At 35.7% G+C, this 13,931-nt stretch overlaps 1 pseudogene; it reads left to right on the top strand.

The window, feature by feature from the left end:
* The first annotated feature begins 1,015 nt into the window (after positions 1-1,015).
* LOC127554902 (creatine kinase B-type-like) lies at positions 1,016-2,059 on the top strand (annotated as a pseudogene).
* Positions 2,060-13,931: the final 11,872 nt, after the last annotated feature.

Here is a 13,931-nt window from a genome sequence, read left to right as displayed (position 1 = left end):
TATATTATTATTTAAATCATTTTATGATCATTATTTGTCAAACAGGTAAAATACTAACCAGGAGAGACCTAGATCACAAAAATTGTCGAGACTTTAAAGAACAACAGAGAGGGGAATTTTGTCAAAAGATGTCCATGAAAAGGTCTTAGAAAAAGTAGTTAGATTTTTTAAATTAGGGGGTTTTGAAAACAGCAATTTCAAGTAATGATATGTGAAATTAGAGTAAATGAAATGAAGAATAAATTTAAAAGAGAGTAACGAAAGTAAATAATTCATACAGCTTTTTAAAAAACGAGCCAGACTGTGGAAGGGATCAAGTAAATGTTTCTTTACAGATAGATGAGATCTCTGTATAATAGGAAAGAAAAGGAGAAAAGAGGTTTGGGATCAAGGACAAAAGCAGAGATATTGACCTTGTCAAGGGAATCAGTCATTTCCACAGAGAAAAGAAGATTCCAAAAGTCCATATTCTTATTGAACACCTGCTCTAATTCTTTAATCTGATTTTTCTAATATTTCTGATTGTCTCATTTAATGCCTGAGTTCTGATTGAGATATTCTATTTTATGGGGAAGCAACTATTTGAGTCATGTATGCTATTTTATTTTCTAAGCCACTTGTTCTATTTTTTCTTTAAGAGTTTGACTTATTTTTTGACAACTGTTTTGTTGTTGTTGTTGTAGTTTTTAAATTTACTTGACTTGCTTTTTATCTCATTTGATTCTGTTCATTTACCTTTGGAGTCCTTGTGGACAAACTAATAATTAATTTAAATTTCCCTCAGGCTCTGCTTATACATATTGTCTATTTGCTCTTTTGCTCCAGGTATTCCTCTTAAGTTTCTTTTAAAGCACATTAATTCTTCATTATATTAGAAGTTACATTTTTCCGGGGACTGGGCTCTGGCTAAGGTGGCCTGAGATCTCAGTGGAGCAGCCGCCACAAGAGTAGCAGCAGCATCTTCTGAACCTCCTCCCTTCTGCAACACTTCGGAACAACCTCACCTCCTGCCATCATGCCATCCTTCAGTCCCCACAATATGCTGAAGTCCTGCTACCCTGCTGAGGAGAAATACCTCTACCTCTCCTCCCACAACAACCACATGGCTAAGATGCTGACAGAGATCTATGAAAAACTGGATGATGCCATCCAGAATGGTGTGGATAACCCAGGGCATTCATTCATCATGACTGTGGGCTGTGTGGCTGGAGATGAAGAGAGCCAAGATGTGTTCAAGGAACTGTTTGATCCTGAGGACCAACATGGAGACTACAAGCCTTTGCATGAGAATAAGACTAATCTTAAACCTGACAATCTGCAGGGTGGTGATGACCTGGATCCTAACTATGTGCCAAGTTTTCTTGTAGCATCCGGGGTTCTGCCTGCCTTCACATTGTAGTGCTGGGCCATAGAAAAACTCTATAGAAGCTCTGGCCAGCCTGGAAGGTGATCTGAATAGGAAGTACTATGCTTTGAAGAACATGACTAAACAGGAACAACAGCAACTAATTGATGACCACTTCCTCTTTGACAAGCTTGTCTCCTCATTCCTCTTGGCATTTGGCATGGTCCCTCACTGGCCCATTTGGCACAATGACAATAAGACCTTTCCAATGAGGAAAATCACCTGAGATTATCTCCATGTAGAAGAGAGGTAACATGACGAAGGAACATTTTTCTGCACAGGGCTCACCCAGATTGAAACCCTTTTTAAAACCAAGAATTACAAGTTCACTGGAACCCCTATTTGAGCTACATCCTGACCTGCCCCTCTAACCTGGGTCTATGTGAAGGCATTCACATCAAACTTCCCCACCTGGGCAAGTATGAGAAGTTTGGTGAAGTGCTTAGGAAGGTGAGACTGCAAAAAAAGGGGTACAGGTGGTGTGGACACAACAGCTGTGTGTGGTGTCTTTGACATCTCCAGGCTCACCAGCTGGGCTTCTCAGAGATAGAGCTAGTGCAGAGGGAGGTAGATGGTGTGAAGCTGCTCATTGAAATGGAGAAGCATTTGGAGCAAGGGCAATCTATCAATGACCTTATGCCAGCCCAAAAATGAGAGTTGGCCCTTTGAATTCTGTGCTTCTTAATTTATTGGATGAATGAATAGCCACCATCCTTCCTGCCTATGGCACTTTGGGAGGATTCTGGATGCAGCCCATCCAATCATATTGTAGAGAAGTCTTCCTTCCATCCTTTGGTGTTAGAGTTTTATTTTTTAATGGCTCAGATTTGCTGAATGTTGAAATAAAACTATTGTTTTGGCCTGAAAAAAAGTTATATTTTTTCCCATTGACTTAATATCTATAATTTCTGTTCCTAGATTGGGATTTGTGCTAGGTCCAAGTTCTGCTCCTTTTTGCGTTCTTATATAGGGTGGCTAGGCCCTGGTCTTGAAGCTTGAAACCAAAAGTCTGGATGGGACATGTAGTTCCTATTTTTCCTCCCTAGACTCTTATGAAGGAAGCTCTGTCCTTGAATAGGAGCTGAATCCAGATTCAACCCTGTGCCTCAAAGTTTCTATTCTGCCTCTAGCTCTTCAAGTAAATACCAACTGCAAGTATGTTTTAACCTATTCTGTAACCTTGACAAACATTTCTAGGCAATATTAAAGGAATGTGGACTGCCCAGGTACATCTACCCTATCCTGGTTTCCCTAAACATTAAGACCTATTAAGAGTTGGTTTTGTTCTCCATTATAGATCAGAGAGGACCTTGTGTAAACAGGTCCAGTTTCAGACCCCATCAATGGACAAAGCATACACACACTGTCCAACCCCTCCATTCTTGGACAGTGACCTACAAACAGTTCAGGGCCAATATCCAATTATCTTCAAGTCCCATTTACTAGAGATAGGCTTTTATTTGTATTTCTATAATCTCTAGTTTGCCAACAAACTTCATGTCTTCTGCATTCTTAGACTACATAAAAGATCTTACTGAAATTTCCCTAGTTGCTATTGACTTTTTTCTGGTCCCCTATTTTTAGGTGGAATCTGGGCTCAACTTGTCTTTTCATATTGCCATCTTAAATAAAAACTAGTTGTCTATTTTAATCCAAAGTAAAACAATAATTTATTAAAGATTTCAATTTTCTCAATAGCTACTTGCATTTATATGGTCTGATTTTATCTTTACAACAACATTGGGAGATAGGACTATCATTATTCCATTTTACAGTAAAGGAAACTGAGACAGGTTATAATTTGCTCAGGTTCATAGTGTCAGTAAATGTCTGAGGACAGATTTAAAGTTAGATCTTTCTGATTCCAGATACAAAGATCTATTACTACACCACTTAGTTTTAAATCTGGTTGGCTGCCTATAAGAATTTATTTGGAGATTTCTTCAATATCATTTGTAATGTCTCCTAAGTTAAAAACAAAACAAAACAAAGCAAAAACAAAGTTAATGGGATTCCATTATCCTACATATAGGCATACATACTCTGAAAAGACCAAAAAAAGAGATAAAATGGTGATGTGAATTACCACCAGATGTGAGAGCTAGCCATTATTTCTTCACAATCTATTTTCACTTGTTTTCTTCTATGGCAAAGAAGGAAATCAGTTCAATCTATCACTGACAAGAATACTCCATTGAAAGTGCTGAGATGACTGACATAAAAATTAGAGGCCCAGCATAAGGCTTATTCACTAGAAATAGAACCATTAAACAGTGGTTGCAATTACCTAAAACACCAGAGCTTAATTTAGGCTACTCTTAAACGGGATTGTATAAAAAGGTGGTGTAGCAAAAGGGAGAAATGAAGCTTTTTTAAGTACCCTCTGATGAATGGTCCCAAGTCAACATGTTGCTCCTTTCTCTGGTACGGGCACAAAATACATTGGGTAGTCTTATATCATCACTTTCTTTTACTCTGATTTCAAGAGCAAAGAAGCTGTCATGTTTTGTTGTTTTGTTGTTTTCTCTTTCCTGCCCCAGGTTTCTAAATAATGAACCATGTAGCCAACATGGTGATCCAAGACATAAGGGAAGCTAAATCTGGCAGACTTCTCGACCTCAAAAATTGCCACAAGCTATGAACAACAGATGTCCACACTAAATTCAGAATTAATATGATGATCTCCTGAGATAAGGAAGGGAGCAGCACTAAATTTCCTAAGGAGCAAAGACGTAGCATAAATATGAGTTCCCATATTTATTAATAGGGGACTCAGACCCATGAGTATTCCCTGTTCTCATATCCTGGATATGATGGGAAGACATAGTTGTTAGAATTAATAATAAAAATAATAAAATACAGGTTATGTTGTTATAGAAAGTCAATCTATTTAAAACTTTTCTTAAAAAGACATGAATCTAAAGAAAATATTTTCAAAATTAAGTTTTGCTTTTTAACCCCCTTTTGCTAGGCAAGAGTATAAATACTATTTCAATATTTTAAAGGAGATCTTTTAAATTATAGAACTGTAATTAACTTTGATGCTTCACATACCAGTAATTCATTACTTAGGGAAAAAAAAACAAAGAAAAAACTATTTAATGTTGAATTGGTAAACAAATTTAAGATTAATTGCGCTTTGGCTCTGAAGTATCTGTTGAGAAAATAATTTTAGCATTTTGTTTATAATTTTGGAAGTTAGGAGATAAAATTAATATATAATATACTCCTATTTGGATGATATTTTGGCACTATTTCTTCTATCCAGTCCCCAATCACTACTTGGCCCTTTCCCAGGTTCTGGACCAGTGAAATGATGTTCAAATAAGAATCAATGTAATATGATTTTAAATATGTTAAAATATTCCAAATTTTTAAAAAGAATAATGTATTTAATGATAAATTTAAAAATTAAGTTAATTTAATAAGAATTTCTCAGAGATTAAATAACTTGGTTAGGATGATACAATAAGTAGATGTCCAAAGCAATATTCAAATTGGATTTTCCTGATGCATAATCAGCTCTCACTATACCATATTGATACTTCAAGTGAGGTATCATCTATGTTCCAGGAACTAAGCTAAGCACTTCACAAACATTCCATTTGATCCTTAAAAGAATCCTGTCCACTATCACCATTGCTATTAAATGAGGAATGCTAGCTTTGGTAATAAAAGAAGAAAAAGAGATTAAAGGATTTAGAGTAGGTAATAAGTAAACCAAATTATCACTCTTCACAGATCCTATGATGGTATACTTGCAAAATCTTAGAGAATCAATTAAACAACTATTAGAAACAATTCACAATTTTAGCAAAGTTGTAGGAATAAATCCACATAAGTTATCAGCATTTTAATATATTACAAACAAAATCCAGCAGCAAGAGGAGCAAACAGATTTTCATTCATTTTTTCTTTCAAGGGAATGGAATTTCTGGGAGTTTGAGGATTTCTTCTGGGGGATAAATATAAATTATTTCAATATTGATGATTTGAAGTTCTGTCAATAAAAAGTTATTTTAAAAAATTATCCACACGTATATTTTGAAAATAAAAAGTTTTAATAAAAGAAAAAAAATTCCGAAAGGTGGATGCTAAACATGTGCTCTTCAGCCCAGGGCTGTTAGTTTCCTGACTGTTCTATAAACAAGATACTCTCACTTTAGATGCTGGGCATGGATTTTTGTTTCTTTGTTTTGCTTTTATGGGCCTCTCATGCTGGAATTCTCTCCCTCCTCAATTCTGATACTAATGTCCCTATGTTCTTTTAAGTTCCATTTAAAATCCCACACCCTTCAGGAAAGCTTTCCCAACCCTTCTAAATTCCAGTGCCCCCTCTTTAATTAGTTAAGATTATATGTGTATGTATGTATGTGTATATATATATATATATATGTATGTATATATCATTTTGTACATATTTGTTTATATATTATCTCCCCTATTAGATTTTAAGCTCCTTAAACATAGGAACTGTCTTTTGTATACCAGAAACTTAGCACAGGGCCTAGTACATAGGAGACACTTAATAAATATTAATTGATTAATTTTACAGTTGAGAAAATTAAGACAGACATTGCTACTTGCCCAAGATAATTCATGTAGCTAGTAAATTTCAAAGGTGGGTTTGCCTTCAGATCTTCCTAACTTTGGGACTCATGCAATCTATCTGCCTATCAAATACAGATTGGAATAAAATTAAATTAGAAATAAAGAAATATTTAGACATTAATTTCCATTCCAATAGTCATTAATTCCAATTTTCTGATTTGAAAGTTACTAACTAAGCTTTCTGAAACCTTGAGAATGAATTTCTGTTCAGATTTGCACAAGATGATTGGGAGAATTTGTCTTTTTCCATATCCTGCCTTACTCCAACACATATACCTGCCTTAGAAGCTTAATGTTATAACAGAATGACATTAACTGTATCACTTCACCATCAAGAGCCTAAACTTATTCATCTGTAAAGGGAAAATAATCCTTGCATTATCTTTTCTTTACAAGGTTATCATGAGAACAAGATTAAATAATGAATGTGAAAGTGCTTATTACTTACAAAGTATAAGCCATTGTTAATTCCCCCCACCAGCAAACATTCCAAGCAAGAACTGAAACATTTTGTAGAGGCAGAAGGAGAATTTTTCTAGAAACCCTGTCTTACAATAGGGTTTTATAAGAGCAATCAATCATCTCTGCCTAACCAAATGATACTTCTATGTACACAGAGCAGGTTTGAATTAGCAATTTTTTTTATTTTTACTTTATCATGTATATTTACATCCTTTTTAATATAGTTGTGTGTATGTATATTTTACTTTATTGTAAATTCTGTTAGGACGTGGACAATATCTTACTCATGTTTGTCTCTCTCCCCAGAATTTTGTATGTGGCCTGCCTGTATCAGACCATAGTTATAGTTGCACATAGGCACTACTTAATGAACTTAATGAATATTTCATTGAATTAATTGATTGCTGAAGAATGAACTGAACTTTCTAATTAGCAACTTGACAGCTTTAGCAAAATGCTTATGTTAGTTGCAAGTGACAGAATTCCTGTTCTATAGAAGATATAAATAATTACAAACTTATACAAAAGTTGCAGGATATGAATAATACAACTTCCCAATGACAATATTTCTCACATTTTCTTCAGTGTTTAAGAGATTTTTTTAAAATCCTGAGGAGAATTTCAAACTGAAGTCAGTTTTACCATGGTAAATTATCCAGACAAGAAAGAAATGACCTTGCCATTTTCAGCAGAACATTTAATCCAGGAAGAAAGCAGGGTTTCAAATCCTCACTTTTATGAGGGTGAAAAACAAGTTCTGCCATTTCTTGAAACTAAATTCTAAACAGGTCGCCTGTTAGAGTTTTTGTCGCTTCTTTGGCATGTCCTATTTTGAGCTCTTCCTCATTAGAGCCTCCCTCATCAGATGGACACACACAGGTTTTGTATGTCATGTCTGCCAGGCTAAAAAGATTCTCATTTCCCAGGCTGGAAGATTTTAAGACAGGGAGAAAAGTGCTGCAATCTTTTCCAGGGCAAAATCTATTTATTCTCCTTCAAACAATAAATCTTGGAGAGGAAAAGAGATAGATATGCTTTTAGTCGTATTATCTTTCCTTCAAATCAATAGTGCATTAACCACACAGAATCAAAGAACTTAATTTGACATTTATTAAATTGGATGCTAATTCACATGTAGCTGCTTGCATATGCTTCTTTGCCCTATTTTTCTTCTAGAGTGATAGTATTTTCTTAATCTTATTTTACCTTTATGAAATACTTTCTTTAAAAACACAATTAATTCTTTTTTTCTCTAAGTTGTAAGATAAATTAGAATTTATATTGACTAAATTTATAACTGGATGCTATTAATAAATAAATGTAGAGATTATTATGTGTGATGCTAAAAATAAAAATTACTAGATTAGGTTCATCTTTGAAAATTATTTCAAAAGTAACCTAATACCAACCTACTTTCTTAAATATACTAAGCTAAAAATAAATATAATATGAACTTAGGTTGACAACATCTGAACTATTAAAACAAGACACACAGAATAAATGATTTTGCTACTCTGAAAAATTCTGTTCTGGTATAATAATATGTAAAAATAAATTAAAGTGTAATTATAATATATAATAAAAATAACATTCATATAGTGCTTTAAGATTTGCAAGGAAGGTAGGGGGAGAGCAGAATCAAGTTGGCAGAAAGTAAGCAAATCTTTGAGGTCTTCCTAGCTTCCCTCAGATCAACACCAGATCTAGCCTCTGAATCAGTTTTGAAGTAACAGAATTCACAAATCTTTGGAGTGAAACAAATTTCTAGCAGATGTTTTGGAAGAACTTTAGGAAAAGTCTGTCTCAGTTGGGCAGGGGGTATTCAGCTCAGCACAGACTTAGCACAGGGAGATGCAGGGCACAAAGGCCTCTGTACACTTGGGGAATCTAGTGTGAGGTCCTTAGCCAAAATACAGCAGCACTGGGTATTCTGCCCTGGTTCAAAAGTCAGTGGATATTGCAAATCTCCAACACAACTGCAGAAGGCAAATAATAAGCCCCTGAATGGCAGCATAACAAATGGCACTTGGCTATCTTCACCTAGCATGAGAAGAAAGCAACACTAGGCCGAGGACAATGTGAAGCCACTGTCACCTGTAGAGGAAACTTTTGACAATCTCCCCTTTGTTGTAAAAGCAGACATCAATCTTTAAAAGTGAGCAAAAAAGCAAAAAGAACTCTGACTATAGATAATTTTTATGGAGACAGGGAAGAACAGACCTCAAACCCTGAGTACACTAAAGGAAAAATGTCCTTAGATAAAATCTCAAAGAGTGATGTAAGTTGGTCTCCAACTCAAAAGGCTCTCTGGAAAAAAATTTGAAAAGTTCTTAAAGGACACTTCAGAAGAAAAAAATTGGGGAAAGGAAACTAGAACTTTGGGAAAGGAAACTCGAAGTCCTTTAAAAAAATTGCAAAATGGAAAAAAATAACGCTGTGAAAAAGAGAACTTTTGAAATATTTGTGGAGTGTAAAAAATCAATAAACAAAACAACCCATTTTAAAAGTTCAATTGGCCAAATGCAAAAGAAATTTAAAAAGCCAACTGAAGAAAATAATTCACTAAAAAGTAGAATTGAACAAATGGAAGTGAATGACTCAATAAGATTTCAAGTGTAAGTCAAACAAAACAAAACAAAAAAAAAAAAGTAAAGATAGAAGAAAATGTAAAATATCAAATCAGAAAAACAACTAACTTGGAAAATAAATCCAGAAGAGATGATCTAAGAATTACTGTACTGGCAGAACCAAGATGCAGGAGAGTAGACACATCTCTATCTGACCTTTTCCAACCAACTCTCAAACCAACAGCAGATTAAACCTATAAACTGGTTTAGGAGTGACAGAATCCACAAATATTTGCAGTACAACACATTTCCATAATAAGGTATTTTGGAAGAACATCAGAACAGGCTTTTGCAGTTATGGGTGTGCCACAAGCAATAAAAACATATAATGGACCTGCATATACTTCTCAACATTTTGCACTGTTGTGCACAGTATCAGATTTCACACATCACTGGCATACCCTTCAATCCTCAAGGACAGGCAATAGTAGAAAAGAGGAACAGAGGCATTAAGATGCTCCACCAAAAACAAAAGAAAGGGGAAGCCACAGGTAACCCTAGAGAACTTCTCTACAGATGGAGAAGGAATCCAATGGGTGCTGACAAAGCTATATCCACTTTGTCCATCAGAGAGAGATGGGAAAAAAGGATACACTTGAAATGAAAGAGAAAACTCAAGAAACATCAGCTGGTTCCATTTCTGACTACATCTACCACTGAAAGAGCCTGGCTGTTAATCCTATGTGTATGACAACTGATTTATGAACATCAAAAATAATTATTAATGAGACTGATGCAGGACTTCAAAACCTGCAGGAATCACATGAAGTAATGGAAAATAAATTGGCTTTGGACTATCTCTTGACCATTGAAGGAGGTATATGTGTGGTTGTGAATCGATAGTTATTTTCCCAATACCTTCCTTCTGGAACTAATGGAAGTCTTTTATAGTATCTTATTTATTTATCTTGTTTGTTATAGTACTAACTTGCTTGTGTGATATTACTACTTGCTTAGTGATTCCTCCCATGCTGATGAATTTAACCACTCATGTATACCTGCTTCAAAGAAAGCAAAGAAAGAAAGAAAGAGATGTAGAGGACCACAGATAGTGGGGGAACTCTGAGTGAGATATAAGACCCTTCAGCCCAGAGATAACCTGCTGACAATGTCTGGTTCTGCTCCCCATCTACTCTAAAGGCTCTTGACCTTCCTGAGAAGTCAGGAGGCTCTGAGAATTTGTGTTGTAATTAAAGCAGAGTGATATCAAGTGGCAGAGTCATCTATATACAATAGCAAATTGGTTATGCAGTTCTACATGTGCAGTATATAGTTAGCGCTGGCAGGCACAGTGTTGCTATAGTTATAAAAGGGTATTAAGGTATATAGGGCTGAGAGGATTTGGAATAAGCAGACTCCATGTTTGACTATCCACATGAGTCATGCCTCATCACTCCCCATTAATTTGATTAGAAGGAAAGAAGAAAATCAAATTGCAAGTCTCAAAAATGATAAGGGAGAACTTTCCACCAATGAAGAAGTAGAGTAATAATTAGAAGTTATATATCCCAACTATATGTCAATAAATTTGATAATGTAAGTTGTAGTGTTCTCTTCTTTTTCTATAATATAATAGTTCTCTATGGAGAGCAGGTTTCGCAGGCTCTTGGAGGCACCTTAGTTTCAGTTCTAAGTAATAATCACTTCAAATGCAGCCAGGAGTTAAAATCCAGTCCTTTATTATTTCCTTCAAAATAGCCTGGTTAGTTTTCTTAGAAGCCTATCTCTCTCCTTGGTTCCAAGAGCTCTTGTAGCATGTCTTTTGTCACCTCCAGCTCCCTCTGAATCTCCAGTTCTAAATCTCCCAACTGAATTCTGGCTCTGTCAGTCTCCCGAACTGACTGACTTATGGCTTTCAATCTCTTCAACTGACTCCTCCACTGACTCCTGGCTCTCAATATCTCCAACTGACCCTCGCTGAGACTGAGAGCTTCTTATATATGATCTCTTAAAGGTATGAACCCAAAGGTTGACTCCTTCTCTGAGAGAGTGGGATTGTGGGAGGTATAAACTTGGATATCTCCCAACTTGTGAACTCCAATGTGTGAGCCAATGTGTGAACTCTCAAAGGTATAAGCAGAAGCATTGTTTCTATCAATTCCATTGAGTTAACACCTTGTTTCAAATTCTGGCTCATAACAGTAAGCGAAATGGAGGAATACCTACAAAAATATAGATTGCCCAGGTGAACAGAAGATGAAATAAATTATTTAAATAGTCCTGTTTTGTAAAAAGAAATAGAACAAGCTATTAATCAACTCCCTAAGAAAAATCTTCCAGGGCCAAATGGATTTACATGCAAATTCCACATATATTTAAAGAACAATTAATTCTAATACTATATAAACTATTTGAAAAAAATAGGGAAAGAAGGTGTACTACCAAATTTCTTTTATGACAGATATGGTGCTGATACCTAAACCAGGTAAGGTGAAAACAGAGAAAGAAAATTATAGACCAGACCTAATAAATATTGATGGAATATTCATTGATAGAAAGATCAGTTCTGAAGGATGTGGCTCTTCTCCACAATGAGATGATTCAGTCCAGATCCAATGATCTTATGATGATGAGAGAGCCATCTACTCCCATGGAAAAGTCTGTAGCAATTGAGTGTGGATCACAACATAGCATTTTTATTTCTTTTGTTGTTGTTTACTTGAATTTTATTTTCTTTCTCATTCTTTTTCCTTTTTGATCTTTTTTCTTGTATAGTAAGATAATTGTATAAATATGTATACCTATATTGGATTCACATATATTTTTGTCATGCATAACATATATTGGATTATTTACTATCTGGGGAGGGGATTCAGAAGATGATGGGAAATTAGAACACAAGGTTTTTCATAGGTCAGTGGTGAAAAATTATTCTTGCATATGTTTTGAAAATAAAAAGCTTCAATTAAAAAAAAAGAAAAAAGAAATCTAAAAGAAAGAAGTTACAAAGGCTACTTAGATTCTGACAAAGTATTGTGTGGGTCAGAAACCATTAATAAAACAACTGGATAGATCTCTAGAAGCAAAGCAAAGTTTATTTACATTCTCGAGAACGGGCATCCCACCAATCCAGCAGACAATCGAAGGGAGGAGGCACCGTAGGGGGTAGGGTCAGCGCTTTTATCCCTAATGCAAATTCCCCTCCCACCACTGACCCTCATCCTTATTGGCTGAGGATCTTACATTCTAAACGCGGGAACTATCCAAGAAATTGAACTTGACCAACAAGTACATAGTTGCCATATTTGGCTGAAATAGGGAGGATAACAAGAAGGGGACTGAAGTATACTCTTAGGGGGCTAACAGGGAGGGGATAGCAGGAAGAGACTTTAAGTATGTCCTTAAGATAGCAGGGAGGAGACACTTTGCAGGGAGGAGACACTAAGTATGCTCTTGACCTTAAAGTCCTTTAGGCCTACTCAAACTTTGAAATAGATGAAGCCTTACTCGATTTTCACAACTGTCTTGAAAGATCTCATTTTATCTCGTTCAGTAATTTTTGAGTCTGCTCTAAATGGGTGAGCTTCACTATAATTTTCTTTGTACATATTTGCATTTGTGAACTAGTATGACTACCAAATTGTGTGTGTTTTTTTTAAAGACCACATGACTAATGGTAGAATTAAGGTAGTGGTTCTAAAGAAGAAGAGTGTGCTTGCTAGTGATGATTTTCCATTTCATGACTGTGTACTTTGATGTGGTATATTTTGCTTTGGGGGATGGGGGTGGGAGGTGGGGAGGGGTTGGGGGAGAGGGGGAAAGAGGAAGGGGAAGATAGACTACATGTCCTTAAAACAGAAAAATAAATTCCCTTCTTAATGAATCCTTAGCTTCTTTCAAAGCACAGCTCAAAGACTACCTCCTTTAAAATGCCTTTTTAATTACATCCTCCTTTCCTGGTTGTTATGGGTCAGAACTTGAAACAAGATGTTAAGTCAGTGAAAGTGATGGAGACAATGGTTATTTAGCATGGTGCTTAACAGTTCTCTAGTTCAAGTACATGTACTTAGTACTTACTATAGTTCTACAAAATTCAAACCTTTGATTCGAGAGGATATAAGCTCGAACAAACTCAGCCAGAATCAGAACTAAGGGAAGACAGAGAAGAGGTGGCAGGCTCTCCTCTTTCATTTCTCCACTGAAACCAAGATCTGGAAGGCCTCCAGAAAGCTAGCCAAGCCCCAAGGAAAGGAGATAAGACTTTGAAAGAGACAACAAAAGGATTTGGACTTTAATCCCTGGCTGTACTTGTGGTGATTACTGAATTGAAAGGAAGGCTGCCTCCAGCTACCCCAAGAAAACCTCAACAGAGAACATTACATTTTAGAGAGAATATTACACCTGGTAGTACCCTTCAAAGCCAGTTGTTAGAATCCTCCTTTGAATACTTATTACTTTGATTGAACTTTATATTTATTTGTCAGACTACATGGTTTATTCTGAGTGAAAGGCTGGAACTATCTAGTATTATTCAATCTCCTAGACCTTGCTCACAGAAGGTGCTTAATAAATTCATGTTAAATTTTTAAAAAGAGTAAAGGGAAGGTAAAATGGAGTAAATTGAATCTCATGAAGAGGCAAAAAAAAAAGACCTATTATGAAGGAATGAATGGAGAAGGATGAGCATTGTGTGAACCTTAATCTCATCAGATTTGGTTCAAAGAGAGAATATCAGATATATTTAATCTCATATAGACACTTATTTCACCCAATAGGGAAGTAGGAGAGAAAAGGGAAAAGGAAAAGGAGAGGCTAATAGAAGGGAACAGAAGTAGAAGGGGAAAGGGATAAGAAAAGGCTATAATGGGAAGGCTATTTGAGGGAGG

The sequence above is a fragment of the Antechinus flavipes genome, chromosome 3, assembly GCF_016432865.1.
Source record: "Antechinus flavipes isolate AdamAnt ecotype Samford, QLD, Australia chromosome 3, AdamAnt_v2, whole genome shotgun sequence".
Classification (NCBI taxonomy): Eukaryota; Metazoa; Chordata; class Mammalia; order Dasyuromorphia; family Dasyuridae; genus Antechinus; species Antechinus flavipes.
The sequence above is the reverse complement of the archived record's forward strand: the minus strand, read 5'-3'. Positions and strand labels throughout refer to the sequence as shown.